The sequence below is a fragment of the Lissotriton helveticus genome, chromosome 3_1 (genome assembly GCF_964261635.1).
Source record: "Lissotriton helveticus chromosome 3_1, aLisHel1.1, whole genome shotgun sequence".
NCBI lineage: Eukaryota > Metazoa > Chordata > Amphibia > Caudata > Salamandridae > Lissotriton > Lissotriton helveticus.
The window spans coordinates 1,353,182,691-1,353,201,203 of record NC_136061.1 but is presented as its reverse complement, the minus strand read 5'-3'; positions in this window follow the sequence as shown (position 1 = coordinate 1,353,201,203).

Here is an 18,513-nt window from a genome sequence, read left to right as displayed (position 1 = left end):
GCCTGGCTGCTCTTCACTGAAAATCTCATTCTACGAACATTTTTAGCATACGTTTGCTCCTGCTGGATCAGCCGAGCAGCGAATTTCTACTTAACCACCTGCTATCATGAGAGACATCAGGGCTGCATGTTTTGAGCCCAGTACTGAGCCTGAAAAGCGTTTCCAACCCCACTTACAAGTGAAACTTGCTAAAATGTGCCTGGTTGCTCTTCACTGAAAAGCTCATTCTGCGTACATTTTTGGCATACGTTTGCTCCTGCCGGGTCAGCCGAGCGGCGAATTTCTACTTAACCACCTGCTATCATGAGAGACATCAGGGCTGCATCTTTTGAGCCCAGTACTGAGCCTGAAAAGCGTTTCCAACCCCACTTACAAGTACAACTTGATAAAATGTGCCTGGCTGCTCTTCACTGAAAAGCTAATTCTACGAACATTTTTCGCATACGTTTCTCCTGCTCGGTCAGCCAAGCAGCAAATTTCTACTTAACCACCTGCTATCATGAGAGACATCAGGGCTGCATGTTTTGAGCCCAGTACTGAGCCTGAAAAGCGTTTCCAACCCCTCTTACAAGTAAAACTTGATAAAATGTGCCTGGCTGCTCTTCACTGAAAAGCTCATTCTACGAACATTTTTCGCATGTTTGCTCCTGCTGGATCAGCCGAGCAGCGAATTTCTACTTAACCACCTCCTATCATGAGAGACATCACTGCATCTTTTGAGCCCAGTATTGAGCCTGAAAAGCGTTTCCAACCCCACTTACAAGTAAAACTTGCTAAAATGTGCCTGGCTGCTCTTCACTGAAAATCTCATTCTACGTACATTTTTAGCATATGTTTGCTCCTGCAGGGTCAGCCGAGCAGCGAATTTCTACTTAACCACCTGCTATCATGAGAGACATCAGGACTGCATCTTTTGAGCCCAGTACTGAGCCTGAAAATCGTTTCCAACCCCTCTTACAAGTAAAACTTGCTAAAATGTGCCTGGCTGCTCTTCACTGAAAAGCTCATTCTACGTACATTTTTCGCATATGTTTGCTCCTGCTGGATCAACCGAGCGGCGAATTTCTATTTAACCACCTGCTATCATGAGAGACATCAGGGCTGCATCTTTTGAGCCCAGTATTGAGCCTGAAAAGCGTTTCCAACCCCACTTACAAGTAAAACTTGCTAAAATGTGCCTGGCTGCTCTTCACTGAAAATCTCATTCTACAAACATTTTTAGCATACGTTTGCTCCTGCAGGGTCAGCCGAGCAGCAAATTTCTACTTAACCACCTGCTATCATGAGAGACATCAGGGCTGCATCTTTTGAGCCCAGTACTGAGCCTAAAAAGCGTTTCCATCCCCACTTACAAGTAAAACTTGCTAAAATGTGCCTGGCTGCTCTTCACTGAAAATCTCATTCTACGAACATTTTTAGCATATGTTTGCTCCTGCAGGGTCAGCCGAGCAGCGAATTTCTACTTAACCACCTGCTATCATGAGAGACATCAGGGCTGCATCTTTTGAGCCCAGTACTGAGCCTGAAAAGCATTTCCAACCCCACTTACAAGTAAAACTTGCTAAAATGTGCCTGGCTGCTCTTCACTGAAAATCTCATTCTATGAACATTTTTAGCATACGTTTGATCCTGCAGGGTCAGCCGAGCAGCGAATTTCTACTTAACCACCTGCTATCATGAGAGACATCAGGGCTGCATCTTTTGAGACCAGTACTGAGCCTGAAAAGCGTTTCCAACCCCACTTACAAGTAAAACTTGCTAAAATGTGCCTGGCTGCTCTTCACTGAAAATCTCATTCTACGTACATTTTTAGCATACGTTTGCTCCTGCAGGGTCAGCCGAGCAGCGAATTTCTACTTAACCACCTGCTATCATGAGAGACATCAGAGCTGCATCTTGAGCCCAGTACTGAGCCTAAAAAGCATTTCCATCCCCACTTACAAGTAAAACTTGCTAAAATGTGCCTGGCTGCTATTCACTGAAAATGTCATTCTACGTACATTTTTGGCATACGTTTGTTCCTGCCGGGTCAGCCGAGCAGCGAATTTCTACTTAACCACCTGCTATCATGAGAGACATCAGGGCTGCATCTTTGAGCCCAGTACTGAGCCTGAAAAGCGTTTCCAACCCCACTTACAAGTAAAACTTGCTAAAATGTGCCTGGCTGCTCTTCCCTGAAAATCTCATTCTACGTACATTTTTAGCATATGTTTGCTCCTGCTGGATCAGCCGAGCAGCGAATTTCTACTTAACCACCTGCTATCATGAGAGACATCAGGGCTGCATGTTTTGAGCCCAGTACTGAGCCTGAAAAGCGTTTCCAACCCCACTTACAAGTGAAACTTGCTAAAATGTGCCTGGTTGCTCTTCACTGAAAAGCTCATTCTGCGTACATTTTTGGCATACGTTTGCTCCTGCCGGGTCAGCCGAGCGGCGAATTTCTACTTAACCACCTGCTATCATGAGAGACATCAGGGCTGCATCTTTTGAGCCCAGTACTGAGCCTGAAAAGCGTTTCCAACCCCACTTACAAGTACAACTTGATAAAATGTGCCTGGCTGCTCTTCACTGAAAAGCTAATTCTACGAACATTTTTCGCATACGTTTCTCCTGCTCGGTCAGCCAAGCAGCAAATTTCTACTTAACCACCTGCTATCATGAGAGACATCAGGGCTGCATGTTTTGAGCCCAGTACTGAGCCTGAAAAGCGTTTCCAACCCCTCTTACAAGTAAAACTTGATAAAATGTGCCTGGCTGCTCTTCACTGAAAAGCTCATTCTACGAACATTTTTCGCATGTTTGCTCCTGCTGGATCAGCCGAGCAGCGAATTTCTACTTAACCACCTCCTATCATGAGAGACATCACTGCATCTTTTGAGCCCAGTATTGAGCCTGAAAAGCGTTTCCAACCCCACTTACAAGTAAAACTTGCTAAAATGTGCCTGGCTGCTCTTCACTGAAAATCTCATTCTACGTACATTTTTAGCATATGTTTGCTCCTGCAGGGTCAGCCGAGCAGCGAATTTCTACTTAACCACCTGCTATCATGAGAGACATCAGGGCTGCATCTTTTGAGCCCAGTACTGAGCCTGAAAATCGTTTCCAACCCCTCTTACAAGTAAAACTTGCTAAAATGTGCCTGGCTGCTCTTCACTGAAAAGCTCATTCTACGTACATTTTTCGCATATGTTTGCTCCTGCTGGATCAACCGAGCGGCGAATTTCTATTTAACCACCTGCTATCATGAGAGACATCAGGGCTGCATCTTTTGAGCCCAGTATTGAGCCTGAAAAGCGTTTCCAACCCCACTTACAAGTAAAACTTGCTAAAATGTGCCTGGCTGCTCTTCACTGAAAATCTCATTCTACAAACATTTTTAGCATACGTTTGCTCCTGCAGGGTCAGCCGAGCAGCAAATTTCTACTTAACCACCTGCTATCATGAGAGACATCAGGGCTGCATCTTTTGAGCCCAGTACTGAGCCTAAAAAGCGTTTCCATCCCCACTTACAAGTAAAACTTGCTAAAATGTGCCTGGCTGCTCTTCACTGAAAATCTCATTCTACGAACATTTTTAGCATACGTTTGCTCCTGCAGGGTCAGCCGAGCAGCAAATTTCTACTTAACCACCTGCTATCATGAGAGACATCAGGGCTGCATCTTTTGAGCCCAGTACTGAGCCTGAAAAGCGTTTCCAACCCCCCTTACAAGTAAAACTTGCTAAAATGTGCCAGGCTGCTCTTCACTGAAAATCTCATTCTACGAACATTTTTAGCATACGTTTGCTCCTGCAGGGTCAGCCGAGCAGCGAATTTCTACTTAACCACCTGCTATCATGAGAGACATCAGGGCTGCATGTTTTGAGCCCAGTACTGAGCCTGAAAAGCGTTTCCAACCCCACTTACAAGTAAAACTTGCTAAAATGTGCCTGGCTGCTCTTCATTGAAAATCTCATTCTACGAACATTTTTAGCATACATTTGCTCCTGCAGGGTCAGCCGAGCAGCGAATTTCTACTTTACCACCTCCTATCATGAGAGACATCAGGACTGCATGTTTTGAGCCCAGTACTGAGCCTGAAAAGCGTTTCCAACCCCACTTACAAGTAAAACTTGCTAAAATGTGCCTGGCTGCTCTTCACTGAAAATCTCATTCTCCGAACATTTTTAGCATACGTTTGCTCATGCAGGGTAGCCGAGCAGCGAATTTCTACTTTACCACCTGCTATCATGAGAGACATCAGGGCTGCATCTTTTGAGCCCAGTACTGAGCCTGAAAAGCGTTTCCAACCCCACTTACAAGTACAACTTGATAAAATGTGCCTGGCTGCTCTTCACTGAAAAGCTAATTCTACGAACATTTTTAGCATACGTTTGCTCCTACCGGGTCAGCCGAGCGGCAAATTTCTACTTAACCACCTGCTATCATGAGAGACAGACATCAGGGCTGCATCTTTTGAGCCCAGTACTGAGCCTGAAAAGCGTTTCCAACCCCACTTACAAGTAAAACTTGCTAAAATGTGCCAGGCTGCTCTTCACTGAAAATCTCATTCTACGAACATTTTTAGCATACGTTTGCTCCTGCAGGGTCAGCCGAGCAGCGAATTTCTAATTAACCACCTGCTATCATGAGAGACATCAGGGCTGCATCTTTTGAGCCCAGTACTGAGCCTAAAAAGCGTTTCCATCCCCACTTACAAGTAAAACTTGCTAAAATGTGCCTGGCTGCTATTCACTGAAAATCTCATTCTACGTATATTTTTGGCATACGTTTGTTCCTGCCGGGTCAGCCGAGCAGCGAATTTCTACTTAACCACCTGCTATCATGAGAGACATCAGGGCTGCATCTTTTGAGCCCAGTATTGAGCCTAAAAAGCGTTTCCAACCCCACTTACAAGTAAAACTTGCTAAAATGTGCCTGGCTGCTCTTCACTGAAAATCTCATTCTACGAACATTTTTAGCATACGTTTGCTCCTGCAGGGTCAGCCGAGCAGCAAATTTCTACTTAACCACCTGCTATCATGAGAGACATCAGGGCTGCATCTTTTGAGCCCAGTACTGAGCCTAAAAAGCGTTTCCATCCCCACTTACAAGTAAAACTTGCTAAAATGTGCCTGGCTGCTCTTCACTGAAAATCTCATTCTACGAACATTTTTAGCATACGTTTGCTCCTGCAGGGTCAGCCGAGCAGCGAATTTCTACTTAACCACCTGCTATCATGAGAGACATCAGGGCTGCATCTTTTGAGCCCAGTACTGAGCCTGAAAAGCGTTTCCAACCCCCCTTACAAGTAAAACTTGCTAAAATGTGCCAGGCTGCTCTTCACTGAAAATCTCATTCTACGAACATTTTTAGCATACGTTTGCTCCTGCAGGGTCAGCCGAGCAGCGAATTTCTATTAACCACCTGCTATCATGAAAGACATCAGGGCTGCATCTTTTGAGCCCAGTACTGAGCCTAAAAAGCGTTTCCATCCCCACTTACAAGTAAAACTTGCTAAAATGTGCCTGGCTGCTATTCACTGAAAATCTCTTTCTACGTACATTTTTGGCATACGTTTGTTCCTGCCGGGTCAGCCGAGCAGCGAATTTCTACTTAACCACCTGCTATCATGAGAGACATTACTGCATCTTTTGAGCCCAGTATTGAGCCTGAAAAGCATTTCCAACCCCACTTACAAGTAAAACTTGCTAAAATGTGCCTGGCTGCTCTTCACTGAAAATCTCATTCTACGTACATTTTTAGCATACGTTTGCTCCTGCAGGGTCAGCCGAGCAGCGAATTTCTACTTAACCACCTGCTATCATGAGAGACATCAGGGCTGCATCTTTGAGCCCAGTACTGAGCCTGAAAAGCGTTTCCAACCCCACTTACAAGTAAAACTTGCTAAAATGTGCCTGGCTGCTCTTCCCTGAAAATCTCATTCTACGTACATTTTTAGCATATGTTTGCTCCTGCTGGATCAGCCGAGCAGCGAATTTCTACTTAACCACCTGCTATCATGAGAGACATCAGGGCTGCATGTTTTGAGCCCAGTACTGAGCCTAAAAAGCGTTTCCAACCCCACTTACAAGTGAAACTTGCTAAAATGTGCCTGGTTGCTCTTCACTGAAAAGCTCATTCTGCGTACATTTTTGGCATACGTTTGCTCCTGCCGGGTCAGCCGAGCGGCGAATTTCTACTTAACCACCTGCTATCATGAGAGACATCAGGGCTGCATCTTTTGAGCCCAGTACTGAGCCTGAAAAGCGTTTCCAACCCCACTTACAAGTACAACTTGATAAAATGTGCCTGGCGGCTCTTCACTGAAAAGCTAATTCTACGAACATTTTTCGCATACGTTTCTCCTGCTCGGTCAGCCAAGCAGCAAATTTCTACTTAACCACCTGCTATCATGAGAGACATCAGGGCTGCATGTTTTGAGCCCAGTACTGAGCCTGAAAAGCGTTTCCAACCCCTCTTACAAGTAAAACTTGCTAAAATGTGCCTGGCTGCTCTTCACTGAAAATCTCATTCTACGAACATTTTTAGCATACATTTGCTCCTGCAGGGTCAGCCGAGCAGCGAATTTCTACTTTACCACCTGCTATCATGAGAGACATCAGGGCTGCATCTTTTGAGCCCAGTACTGAGCCTGAAAAGCGTTTCCAACCCCTCTTACAAGTAAAACTTGATAAAATGTGCCTGGCTGCTCTTCACTGAAAAGCTCATTCTACGAACATTTTTCGCATGTTTGCTCCTGCTGGATCAGCCGAGCAGCGAATTTCTACTTAACCACCTGCTATCATGAGAGACATCAGGGCTGCATGTTTTGAGCCCAGTTTTGAGCCTGAAAAGCATTTCCAACCCCACTTACAAGTAAAACTTGCTAAAATGTGCCTGGCTGCTCTTCACTGAAAATCTCATTCTACGAACATTTAGCATACGTTTGCTCCTGCAGGGTCAGCCGAGCAGCGAATTTCTACTTAACCACCTGATATCATGAGAGACATCAGGGCTGCATCTTTTGAGCCCAGTACTGAGCCTAAAAAGCGTTTCCATCCCCACTTACAAGTAAAACTTGCTAAAATGTGCCTGGCTGCTATTCACTGAAAATCTCATTCTACGTACATTTTTGGCATACGTTTGTTCCTGCCGGGTCAGCCGAGCAGCGAATTTCTACTTAACCACCTGCTATCATGAGAGACATCAGGGCTGCATGTTTTGAGCCCAGTACTGAGCCTGAAAAGCGTTTCCAATCCCACTTACAAGTAAAACTTGCTAAAATGTGCCTGGCTGCTCTTCCCTGAAAATCTCATTCTGCGTACATTTTTAGCATATGTTTGCTCCTGCTGGATCAGCCGAGCAGCGAATTTCTACTTAACCACCTGCTATCATGAGAGACATCAGGGCTGCATCTTTTGAGCCCAGTACTGAGCCTGAAAAGCGTTTCTAACCCCACTTACAAGTAAAACTTGTTAAAATGTGCCTGGCTGCTCTTCACTGAAAAGCTCATTCTACGAACATTTTTAGCATACGTTTGCTCCTGCAGGGTCAGCCGAGCAGCGAATTTCTACTTTACCACCTCCTATCATGAGAGTCATCAGGACTGCATGATTTGAGCCCAGTATTGAGTATGGAAAAGCGTTTCCAACCCCCCTTACAAGTAAAACTTGCTAAAATATGCCAGGCTGCTCTTCACTGAAAATCTCATTCTACGAACATTTTTAGCATACGTTTGCTCCTGCAGGGTCAGCCGAGCAGCGAATTTCTACTTAACCACCTGCTATCATGAGAGACATCAGGGCTGCATGTTTTGAGCCCAGTACTGAGCCTGAAAAGCGTTTCCAACCCCACTTACAAGTAAAACTTGCTAAAATGTGCCTGGCTGCTCTTCACTGAAAATCTCATTCTACGAACATTTTTAGCATACATTTGCTCCTGCAGGGTCAGCCGAGCAGCAAATTTCTACTTTACCACCTCCTATCATGAGAGACATCAGGACTGCATGTTTTGAGCCCAGTACTGAGCCTGAAAAGCGTTTCCAACCCCACTTACAAGTAAAACTTGCTCAAATGTGCCTGGCTGCTCTTCACTGAAAATCTCATTCTCCGAACATTTTTAGCATACGTTTGCTCCTGCAGGGTAGCCGAGCAGCGAATTTCTACTTAACCACCTGCTATCATGAGAGACATCAGGGCTGCATCTTTTGAGCCCAGTACTGAGCCTAAAAAGCGTTTCCATCCCCACTTACAAGTAAAACTTGCTAAAATGTGCCTGGCTGCTATTCACTGAAAATCTCATTCTACGTATATTTTAGGCATACGTTTGTTCCTGCCGGGTCAGCCGAGCAGCGAATTTCTACTTAACCACCTGCTATCATGAGAGACATCAGGGCTGCATCTTTTGAGCCCAGTATTGAGCCTAAAAAGCGTTTCCAACCCCACTTACAAGTAAAACTTGCTAAAATGTGCCTGGCTGCTCTTCACTGAAAATCTCATTCTACGAACATTTTTAGCATACGTTTGCTCCTGCAGGGTCAGCCGAGCAGCGAATTTCTATTAACCACCTGCTATCATGAAAGACATCAGGGCTGCATCTTTTGAGCCCAGTACTGAGCCTAAAAAGCGTTTCCATCCCCACTTACAAGTAAAACTTGCTAAAATGTGCCTGGCTGCTATTCACTGAAAATCTCTTTCTACGTACATTTTTGGCATACGTTTGTTCCTGCCGGGTCAGCCGAGCAGCGAATTTCTACTTAACCACCTGCTATCATGAGAGACATTACTGCATCTTTTGAGCCCAGTATTGAGCCTGAAAAGCATTTCCAACCCCACTTACAAGTAAAACTTGCTAAAATGTGCCTGGCTGCTCTTCACTGAAATGCTCATTCTACGTACATTTTTAGCATATGTTTGCTCCTGCAGGGTCAGCCGAGCAGCGAATTTCTACTTAACCACCTGCTATCATGAGAGACATCAGGGCTGCATCTTTTGAGACCAGTACTGAGCCTGAAAAGCGTTTCCAACCCCACTTACAAGTAAAACTTGCTAAAATGTGCCTGGCTGCTCTTCACTGAAAATCTCATTCTACGTACATTTTTAGCATACGTTTGCTCCTGCAGGGTCAGCCGAGCAGCGAATTTCTACTTAACCACCTGCTATCATGAGAGACATCAGAGCTGCATCTTGAGCCCAGTACTGAGCCTAAAAAGCATTTCCATCCCCACTTACAAGTAAAACTTGCTAAAATGTGCCTGGCTGCTATTCACTGAAAATGTCATTCTACGTACATTTTTGGCATACGTTTGTTCCTGCCGGGTCAGCCGAGCAGCGAATTTCTACTTAACCACCTGCTATCATGAGAGACATCAGGGCTGCATCTTTGAGCCCAGTACTGAGCCTGAAAAGCGTTTCCAACCCCACTTACAAGTAAAACTTGCTAAAATGTGCCTGGCTGCTCTTCCCTGAAAATCTCATTCTACGTACATTTTTAGCATATGTTTGCTCCTGCTGGATCAGCCGAGCAGCGAATTTCTACTTAACCACCTGCTATCATGAGAGACATCAGGGCTGCATGTTTTGAGCCCAGTACTGAGCCTAAAAAGCGTTTCCAACCCCACTTACAAGTGAAACTTGCTAAAATGTGCCTGGTTGCTCTTCACTGAAAAGCTCATTCTGCGTACATTTTTGGCATACGTTTGCTCCTGCCGGGTCAGCCGAGCGGCGAATTTCTACTTAACCACCTGCTATCATGAGAGACATCAGGGCTGCATCTTTTGAGCCCAGTACTGAGCCTGAAAAGCGTTTCCAACCCCACTTACAAGTACAACTTGATAAAATGTGCCTGGCGGCTCTTCACTGAAAAGCTAATTCTACGAACATTTTTCGCATACGTTTCTCCTGCTCGGTCAGCCAAGCAGCAAATTTCTACTTAACCACCTGCTATCATGAGAGACATCAGGGCTGCATGTTTTGAGCCCAGTACTGAGCCTGAAAAGCGTTTCCAACCCCTCTTACAAGTAAAACTTGCTAAAATGTGCCTGGCTGCTCTTCACTGAAAATCTCATTCTACGAACATTTTTAGCATACATTTGCTCCTGCAGGGTCAGCCGAGCAGCGAATTTCTACTTTACCACCTGCTATCATGAGAGACATCAGGGCTGCATCTTTTGAGCCCAGTACTGAGCCTGAAAAGCGTTTCCAACCCCACTTACAAGTACAACTTGATAAAATGTGCCTGGCTGCTCTTCACTGAAAAGCTAATTCTACGAACATTTTTAGCATACGTTTGCTCCTGCCGGGTCAGCCGAGCGGCAAATTTCTACTTAACCACCTGCTATCATGAGAGACAGACATCAGGGCTGCATCTTTTGAGCCCAGTACTGAGCCTGAAAAGCGTTTCCAACCCCACTTACAAGTAAAACTTGCTAAAATGTGCCAGGCTGCTCTTCACTGAAAATCTCATTCTACGAACATTTTTAGCATACGTTTGCTCCTGCAGGGTCAGCCGAGCAGCGAATTTCTAATTAACCACCTGCTATCATGAGAGACATCAGGGCTGCATCTTTTGAGCCCAGTACTGAGCCTAAAAAGCGTTTCCATCCCCACTTACAAGTAAAACTTGCTAAAATGTGCCTGGCTGCTATTCACTGAAAATCTCATTCTACGTATATTTTTGGCATACGTTTGTTCCTGCCGGGTCAGCCGAGCAGCGAATTTCTACTTAACCACCTGCTATCATGAGAGACATCAGGGCTGCATCTTTTGAGCCCAGTATTGAGCCTAAAAAGCGTTTCCAACCCCACTTACAAGTAAAACTTGCTAAAATGTGCCTGGCTGCTCTTCACTGAAAATCTCATTCTACGAACATTTTTAGCATACGTTTGCTCCTGCAGGGTCAGCCGAGCAGCGAATTTCTATTAACCACCTGCTATCATGAGAGACATCAGGGCTGCATCTTTTGAGCCCAGTATTGAGCCTGAAAAGCATTTCCAACCCCACTTACAAGTAAAACTTGCTAAAATGTGCCTGGCTGCTCTTCACTGAAATGCTCATTCTACGTACATTTTTAGCATATGTTTGCTCCTGCAGGGTCAGCCGAGCAGCGAATTTCTACTTAACCACCTGCTATCATGAGAGACATCAGGGCTGCATCTTTTGAGCCCAGTACTGAGCCTGAAAAGCATTTCCTACCCCACTTGCAAGTAAAACTTGCTAAAATGTGCCTGGCTGCTCTTCACTGAAAATCTCATTCTATGAACATTTTTAGCATACGTTTGATCCTGCAGGGTCAGCCGAGCAGCGAATTTCTACTTAACCACCTGCTATCATGAGAGACATCAGGGCTGCATCTTTTGAGACCAGTACTGAGCCTGAAAAGCGTTTCCAACCCCACTTACAAGTAAAACTTGCTAAAATGTGCCTGGCTGCTCTTCACTGAAAATCTCATTCTACGTACATTTTTAGCATACGTTTGCTCCTGCAGGGTCAGCCGAGCAGCGAATTTCTACTTAACCACCTGCTATCATGAGAGACATCAGAGCTGCATCTTGAGCCCAGTACTGAGCCTAAAAAGCATTTCCATCCCCACTTACAAGTAAAACTTGCTAAAATGTGCCTGGCTGCTATTCACTGAAAATGTCATTCTACGTACATTTTTGGCATACGTTTGTTCCTGCCGGGTCAGCCGAGCAGCGAATTTCTACTTAACCACCTGCTATCATGAGAGACATCAGGGCTGCATCTTTGAGCCCAGTACTGAGCCTGAAAAGCGTTTCCAACCCCACTTACAAGTAAAACTTGCTAAAATGTGCCTGGCTGCTCTTCCCTGAAAATCTCATTCTACGTACATTTTTAGCATATGTTTGCTCCTGCTGGATCAGCCGAGCAGCGAATTTCTACTTAACCACCTGCTATCATGAGAGACATCAGGGCTGCATGTTTTGAGCCCAGTACTGAGCCTGAAAAGCGTTTCCAACCCCACTTACAAGTGAAACTTGCTAAAATGTGCCTGGTTGCTCTTCACTGAAAAGCTCATTCTGCGTACATTTTTGGCATACGTTTGCTCCTGCCGGGTCAGCCGAGCGGCGAATTTCTACTTAACCACCTGCTATCATGAGAGACATCAGGGCTGCATCTTTTGAGCCCAGTACTGAGCCTGAAAAGCGTTTCCAACCCCACTTACAAGTACAACTTGATAAAATGTGCCTGGCTGCTCTTCACTGAAAAGCTAATTCTACGAACATTTTTCGCATACGTTTCTCCTGCTCGGTCAGCCAAGCAGCAAATTTCTACTTAACCACCTGCTATCATGAGAGACATCAGGGCTGCATGTTTTGAGCCCAGTACTGAGCCTGAAAAGCGTTTCCAACCCCTCTTACAAGTAAAACTTGATAAAATGTGCCTGGCTGCTCTTCACTGAAAAGCTCATTCTACGAACATTTTTCGCATGTTTGCTCCTGCTGGATCAGCCGAGCAGCGAATTTCTACTTAACCACCTCCTATCATGAGAGACATCACTGCATCTTTTGAGCCCAGTATTGAGCCTGAAAAGCGTTTCCAACCCCACTTACAAGTAAAACTTGCTAAAATGTGCCTGGCTGCTCTTCACTGAAAATCTCATTCTACGTACATTTTTAGCATATGTTTGCTCCTGCAGGGTCAGCCGAGCAGCGAATTTCTACTTAACCACCTGCTATCATGAGAGACATCAGGGCTGCATCTTTTGAGCCCAGTACTGAGCCTGAAAATCGTTTCCAACCCCTCTTACAAGTAAAACTTGCTAAAATGTGCCTGGCTGCTCTTCACTGAAAAGCTCATTCTACGTACATTTTTCGCATATGTTTGCTCCTGCAGGGTCAGCCGAGCAGCAAATTTCTACTTAACCACCTGCTATCATGAGAGACATCAGGGCTGCATCTTTTGAGCCCAGTACTGAGCCTAAAAAGCGTTTCCATCCCCACTTACAAGTAAAACTTGCTAAAATGTGCCTGGCTGCTCTTCACTGAAAATCTCATTCTACGAACATTTTTAGCATACGTTTGCTCCTGCAGGGTCAGCCGAGCAGCGAATTTCTACTTAACCACCTGCTATCATGAGAGACATCAGGGCTGCATCTTTTGAGCCCAGTACTGAGCCTGAAAAGCGTTTCCAACCCCCCTTACAAGTAAAACTTGCTAAAATGTGCCAGGCTGCTCTTCACTGAAAATCTCATTCTACGAACATTTTTAGCATACGTTTGCTCCTGCAGGGTCAGCCGAGCAGCGAATTTCTATTAACCACCTGCTATCATGAAAGACATCAGGGCTGCATCTTTTGAGCCCAGTACTGAGCCTAAAAAGCGTTTCCATCCCCACTTACAAGTAAAACTTGCTAAAATGTGCCTGGCTGCTATTCACTGAAAATCTCTTTCTACGTACATTTTTGGCATACGTTTGTTCCTGCCGGGTCAGCCGAGCAGCGAATTTCTACTTAACCACCTGCTATCATGAGAGACATTACTGCATCTTTTGAGCCCAGTATTGAGCCTGAAAAGCATTTCCAACCCCACTTACAAGTAAAACTTGCTAAAATGTGCCTGGCTGCTCTTCACTGAAAATCTCATTCTACGTACATTTTTAGCATACGTTTGCTCCTGCAGGGTCAGCCGAGCAGCGAATTTCTACTTAACCACCTGCTATCATGAGAGACATCAGGGCTGCATCTTTGAGCCCAGTACTGAGCCTGAAAAGCGTTTCCAACCCCACTTACAAGTAAAACTTGCTAAAATGTGCCTGGCTGCTCTTCCCTGAAAATCTCATTCTACGTACATTTTTAGCATATGTTTGCTCCTGCTGGATCAGCCGAGCAGCGAATTTCTACTTAACCACCTGCTATCATGAGAGACATCAGGGCTGCATGTTTTGAGCCCAGTACTGAGCCTAAAAAGCGTTTCCAACCCCACTTACAAGTGAAACTTGCTAAAATGTGCCTGGTTGCTCTTCACTGAAAAGCTCATTCTGCGTACATTTTTGGCATACGTTTGCTCCTGCCGGGTCAGCCGAGCGGCGAATTTCTACTTAACCACCTGCTATCATGAGAGACATCAGGGCTGCATCTTTTGAGCCCAGTACTGAGCCTGAAAAGCGTTTCCAACCCCACTTACAAGTACAACTTGATAAAATGTGCCTGGCGGCTCTTCACTGAAAAGCTAATTCTACGAACATTTTTCGCATACGTTTCTCCTGCTCGGTCAGCCAAGCAGCAAATTTCTACTTAACCACCTGCTATCATGAGAGACATCAGGGCTGCATGTTTTGAGCCCAGTACTGAGCCTGAAAAGCGTTTCCAACCCCTCTTACAAGTAAAACTTGCTAAAATGTGCCTGGCTGCTCTTCACTGAAAATCTCATTCTACGAACATTTTTAGCATACATTTGCTCCTGCAGGGTCAGCCGAGCAGCGAATTTCTACTTTACCACCTGCTATCATGAGAGACATCAGGGCTGCATCTTTTGAGCCCAGTACTGAGCCTGAAAAGCGTTTCCAACCCCACTTACAAGTACAACTTGATAAAATGTGCCTGGCTGCTCTTCACTGAAAAGCTAATTCTACGAACATTTTTAGCATACGTTTGCTCCTGCCGGGTCAGCCGAGCGGCAAATTTCTACTTAACCACCTGCTATCATGAGAGACAGACATCAGGGCTGCATCTTTTGAGCCCAGTACTGAGCCTGAAAAGCGTTTCCAACCCCACTTACAAGTAAAACTTGCTAAAATGTGCCAGGCTGCTCTTCACTGAAAATCTCATTCTACGAACATTTTTAGCATACGTTTGCTCCTGCAGGGTCAGCCGAGCAGCGAATTTCTAATTAACCACCTGCTATCATGAGAGACATCAGGGCTGCATCTTTTGAGCCCAGTACTGAGCCTAAAAAGCGTTTCCATCCCCACTTACAAGTAAAACTTGCTAAAATGTGCCTGGCTGCTATTCACTGAAAATCTCATTCTACGTATATTTTTGGCATACGTTTGTTCCTGCCGGGTCAGCCGAGCAGCGAATTTCTACTTAACCACCTGCTATCATGAGAGACATCAGGGCTGCATCTTTTGAGCCCAGTATTGAGCCTAAAAAGCGTTTCCAACCCCACTTACAAGTAAAACTTGCTAAAATGTGCCTGGCTGCTCTTCACTGAAAATCTCATTCTACGAACATTTTTAGCATACGTTTGCTCCTGCTGGATCAGCCGAGCAGCGAATTTCTACTTAACCACCTGCTATCATGAGAGACATCAGGGCTGCATGTTTTGAGCCCAGTACTGAGCCTGAAAAGCGTTTCCAACCCCACTTACAAGTGAAACTTGCTAAAATGTGCCTGGTTGCTCTTCACTGAAAAGCTCATTCTGCGTACATTTTTGGCATACGTTTGCTCCTGCCGGGTCAGCCGAGCGGCGAATTTCTACTTAACCACCTGCTATCATGAGAGACATCAGGGCTGCATCTTTTGAGCCCAGTACTGAGCCTGAAAAGCGTTTCCAACCCCACTTACAAGTACAACTTGATAAAATGTGCCTGGCTGCTCTTCACTGAAAAGCTAATTCTACGAACATTTTTCGCATACGTTTCTCCTGCTCGGTCAGCCAAGCAGCAAATTTCTACTTAACCACCTGCTATCATGAGAGACATCAGGGCTGCATGTTTTGAGCCCAGTACTGAGCCTGAAAAGCGTTTCCAACCCCTCTTACAAGTAAAACTTGATAAAATGTGCCTGGCTGCTCTTCACTGAAAAGGTCATTCTACGAACATTTTTCGCATGTTTGCTCCTGCTGGATCAGCCGAGCAGCGAATTTCTACTTAACCACCTCCTATCATGAGAGACATCACTGCATCTTTTGAGCCCAGTATTGAGCCTGAAAAGCGTTTCCAACCCCACTTACAAGTAAAACTTGCTAAAATGTGCCTGGCTGCTCTTCACTGAAAATCTCATTCTACGTACATTTTTAGCATATGTTTGCTCCTGCAGGGTCAGCCGAGCAGCGAATTTCTACTTAACCACCTGCTATCATGAGAGACATCAGGACTGCATCTTTTGAGCCCAGTACTGAGCCTGAAAATCGTTTCCAACCCCTCTTACAAGTAAAACTTGCTAAAATGTGCCTGGCTGCTCTTCACTGAAAAGCTCATTCTACGTACATTTTTCGCATATGTTTGCTCCTGCTGGATCAACCGAGCGGCGAATTTCTATTTAACCACCTGCTATCATGAGAGACATCAGGGCTGCATCTTTTGAGCCCAGTATTGAGCCTGAAAAGCGTTTCCAACCCCACTTACAAGTAAAACTTGCTAAAATGTGCCTGGCTGCTCTTCACTGAAAATCTCATTCTACAAACATTTTTAGCATACGTTTGCTCCTGCAGGGTCAGCCGAGCAGCAAATTTCTACTTAACCACCTGCTATCATGAGAGACATCAGGGCTGCATCTTTTGAGCCCAGTACTGAGCCTAAAAAGCGTTTCCATCCCCACTTACAAGTAAAACTTGCTAAAATGTGCCTGGCTGCTCTTCACTGAAAATCTCATTCTACGAACATTTTTAGCATATGTTTGCTCCTGCAGGGTCAGCCGAGCAGCGAATTTCTACTTAACCACCTGCTATCATGAGAGACATCAGGGCTGCATCTTTTGAGCCCAGTACTGAGCCTGAAAAGCATTTCCAACCCCACTTACAAGTAAAACTTGCTAAAATGTGCCTGGCTGCTCTTCACTGAAAATCTCATTCTATGAACATTTTTAGCATACGTTTGATCCTGCAGGGTCAGCCGAGCAGCGAATTTCTACTTAACCACCTGCTATCATGAGAGACATCAGGGCTGCATCTTTTGAGACCAGTACTGAGCCTGAAAAGCGTTTCCAACCCCACTTACAAGTAAAACTTGCTAAAATGTGCCTGGCTGCTCTTCACTGAAAATCTCATTCTACGTACATTTTTAGCATACGTTTGCTCCTGCAGGGTCAGCCGAGCAGCGAATTTCTACTTAACCACCTGCTATCATGAGAGACATCAGAGCTGCATCTTGAGCCCAGTACTGAGCCTAAAAAGCATTTCCATCCCCACTTACAAGTAAAACTTGCTAAAATGTGCCTGGCTGCTATTCACTGAAAATGTCATTCTACGTACATTTTTGGCATACGTTTGTTCCTGCCGGGTCAGCCGAGCAGCGAATTTCTACTTAACCACCTGCTATCATGAGAGACATCAGGGCTGCATCTTTGAGCCCAGTACTGAGCCTGAAAAGCGTTTCCAACCCCACTTACAAGTAAAACTTGCTAAAATGTGCCTGGCTGCTCTTCCCTGAAAATCTCATTCTACGTACATTTTTAGCATATGTTTGCTCCTGCTGGATCAGCCGAGCAGCGAATTTCTACTTAACCACCTGCTATCATGAGAGACATCAGGGCTGCATGTTTTGAGCCCAGTACTGAGCCTGAAAAGCGTTTCCAACCCCACTTACAAGTGAAACTTGCTAAAATGTGCCTGGTTGCTCTTCACTGAAAAGCTCATTCTGCGTACATTTTTGGCATACGTTTGCTCCTGCCGGGTCAGCCGAGCGGCGAATTTCTACTTAACCACCTGCTATCATGAGAGACATCAGGGCTGCATCTTTTGAGCCCAGTACTGAGCCTGAAAAGCGTTTCCAACCCCACTTACAAGTACAACTTGATAAAATGTGCCTGGCTGCTCTTCACTGAAAAGCTAATTCTACGAACATTTTTCGCATACGTTTCTCCTGCTCGGTCAGCCAAGCAGCAAATTTCTACTTAACCACCTGCTATCATGAGAGACATCAGGGCTGCATGTTTTGAGCCCAGTACTGAGCCTGAAAAGCGTTTCCAACCCCTCTTACAAGTAAAACTTGATAAAATGTGCCTGGCTGCTCTTCACTGAAAAGCTCATTCTACGAACATTTTTCGCATGTTTGCTCCTGCTGGATCAGCCGAGCAGCGAATTTCTACTTAACCACCTCCTATCATGAGAGACATCACTGCATCTTTTGAGCCCAGTATTGAGCCTGAAAAGCGTTTCCAACCCCACTTACAAGTAAAACTTGCTAAAATGTGCCTGGCTGCTCTTCACTGAAAATCTCATTCTACGTACATTTTTAGCATATGTTTGCTCCTGCAGGGTCAGCCGAGCAGCGAATTTCTACTTAACCACCTGCTATCATGAGAGACATCAGGGCTGCATCTTTTGAGCCCAGTACTGAGCCTGAAAATCGTTTCCAACCCCTCTTACAAGTAAAACTTGCTAAAATGTGCCTGGCTGCTCTTCACTGAAAAGCTCATTCTACGTACATTTTTCGCATATGTTTGCTCCTGCTGGATCAACCGAGCGGCGAATTTCTATTTAACCACCTGCTATCATGAGAGACATCAGGGCTGCATCTTTTGAGCCCAGTATTGAGCCTGAAAAGCGTTTCCAACCCCACTTACAAGTAAAACTTGCTAAAATGTGCCTGGCTGCTCTTCACTGAAAATCTCATTCTACAAACATTTTTAGCA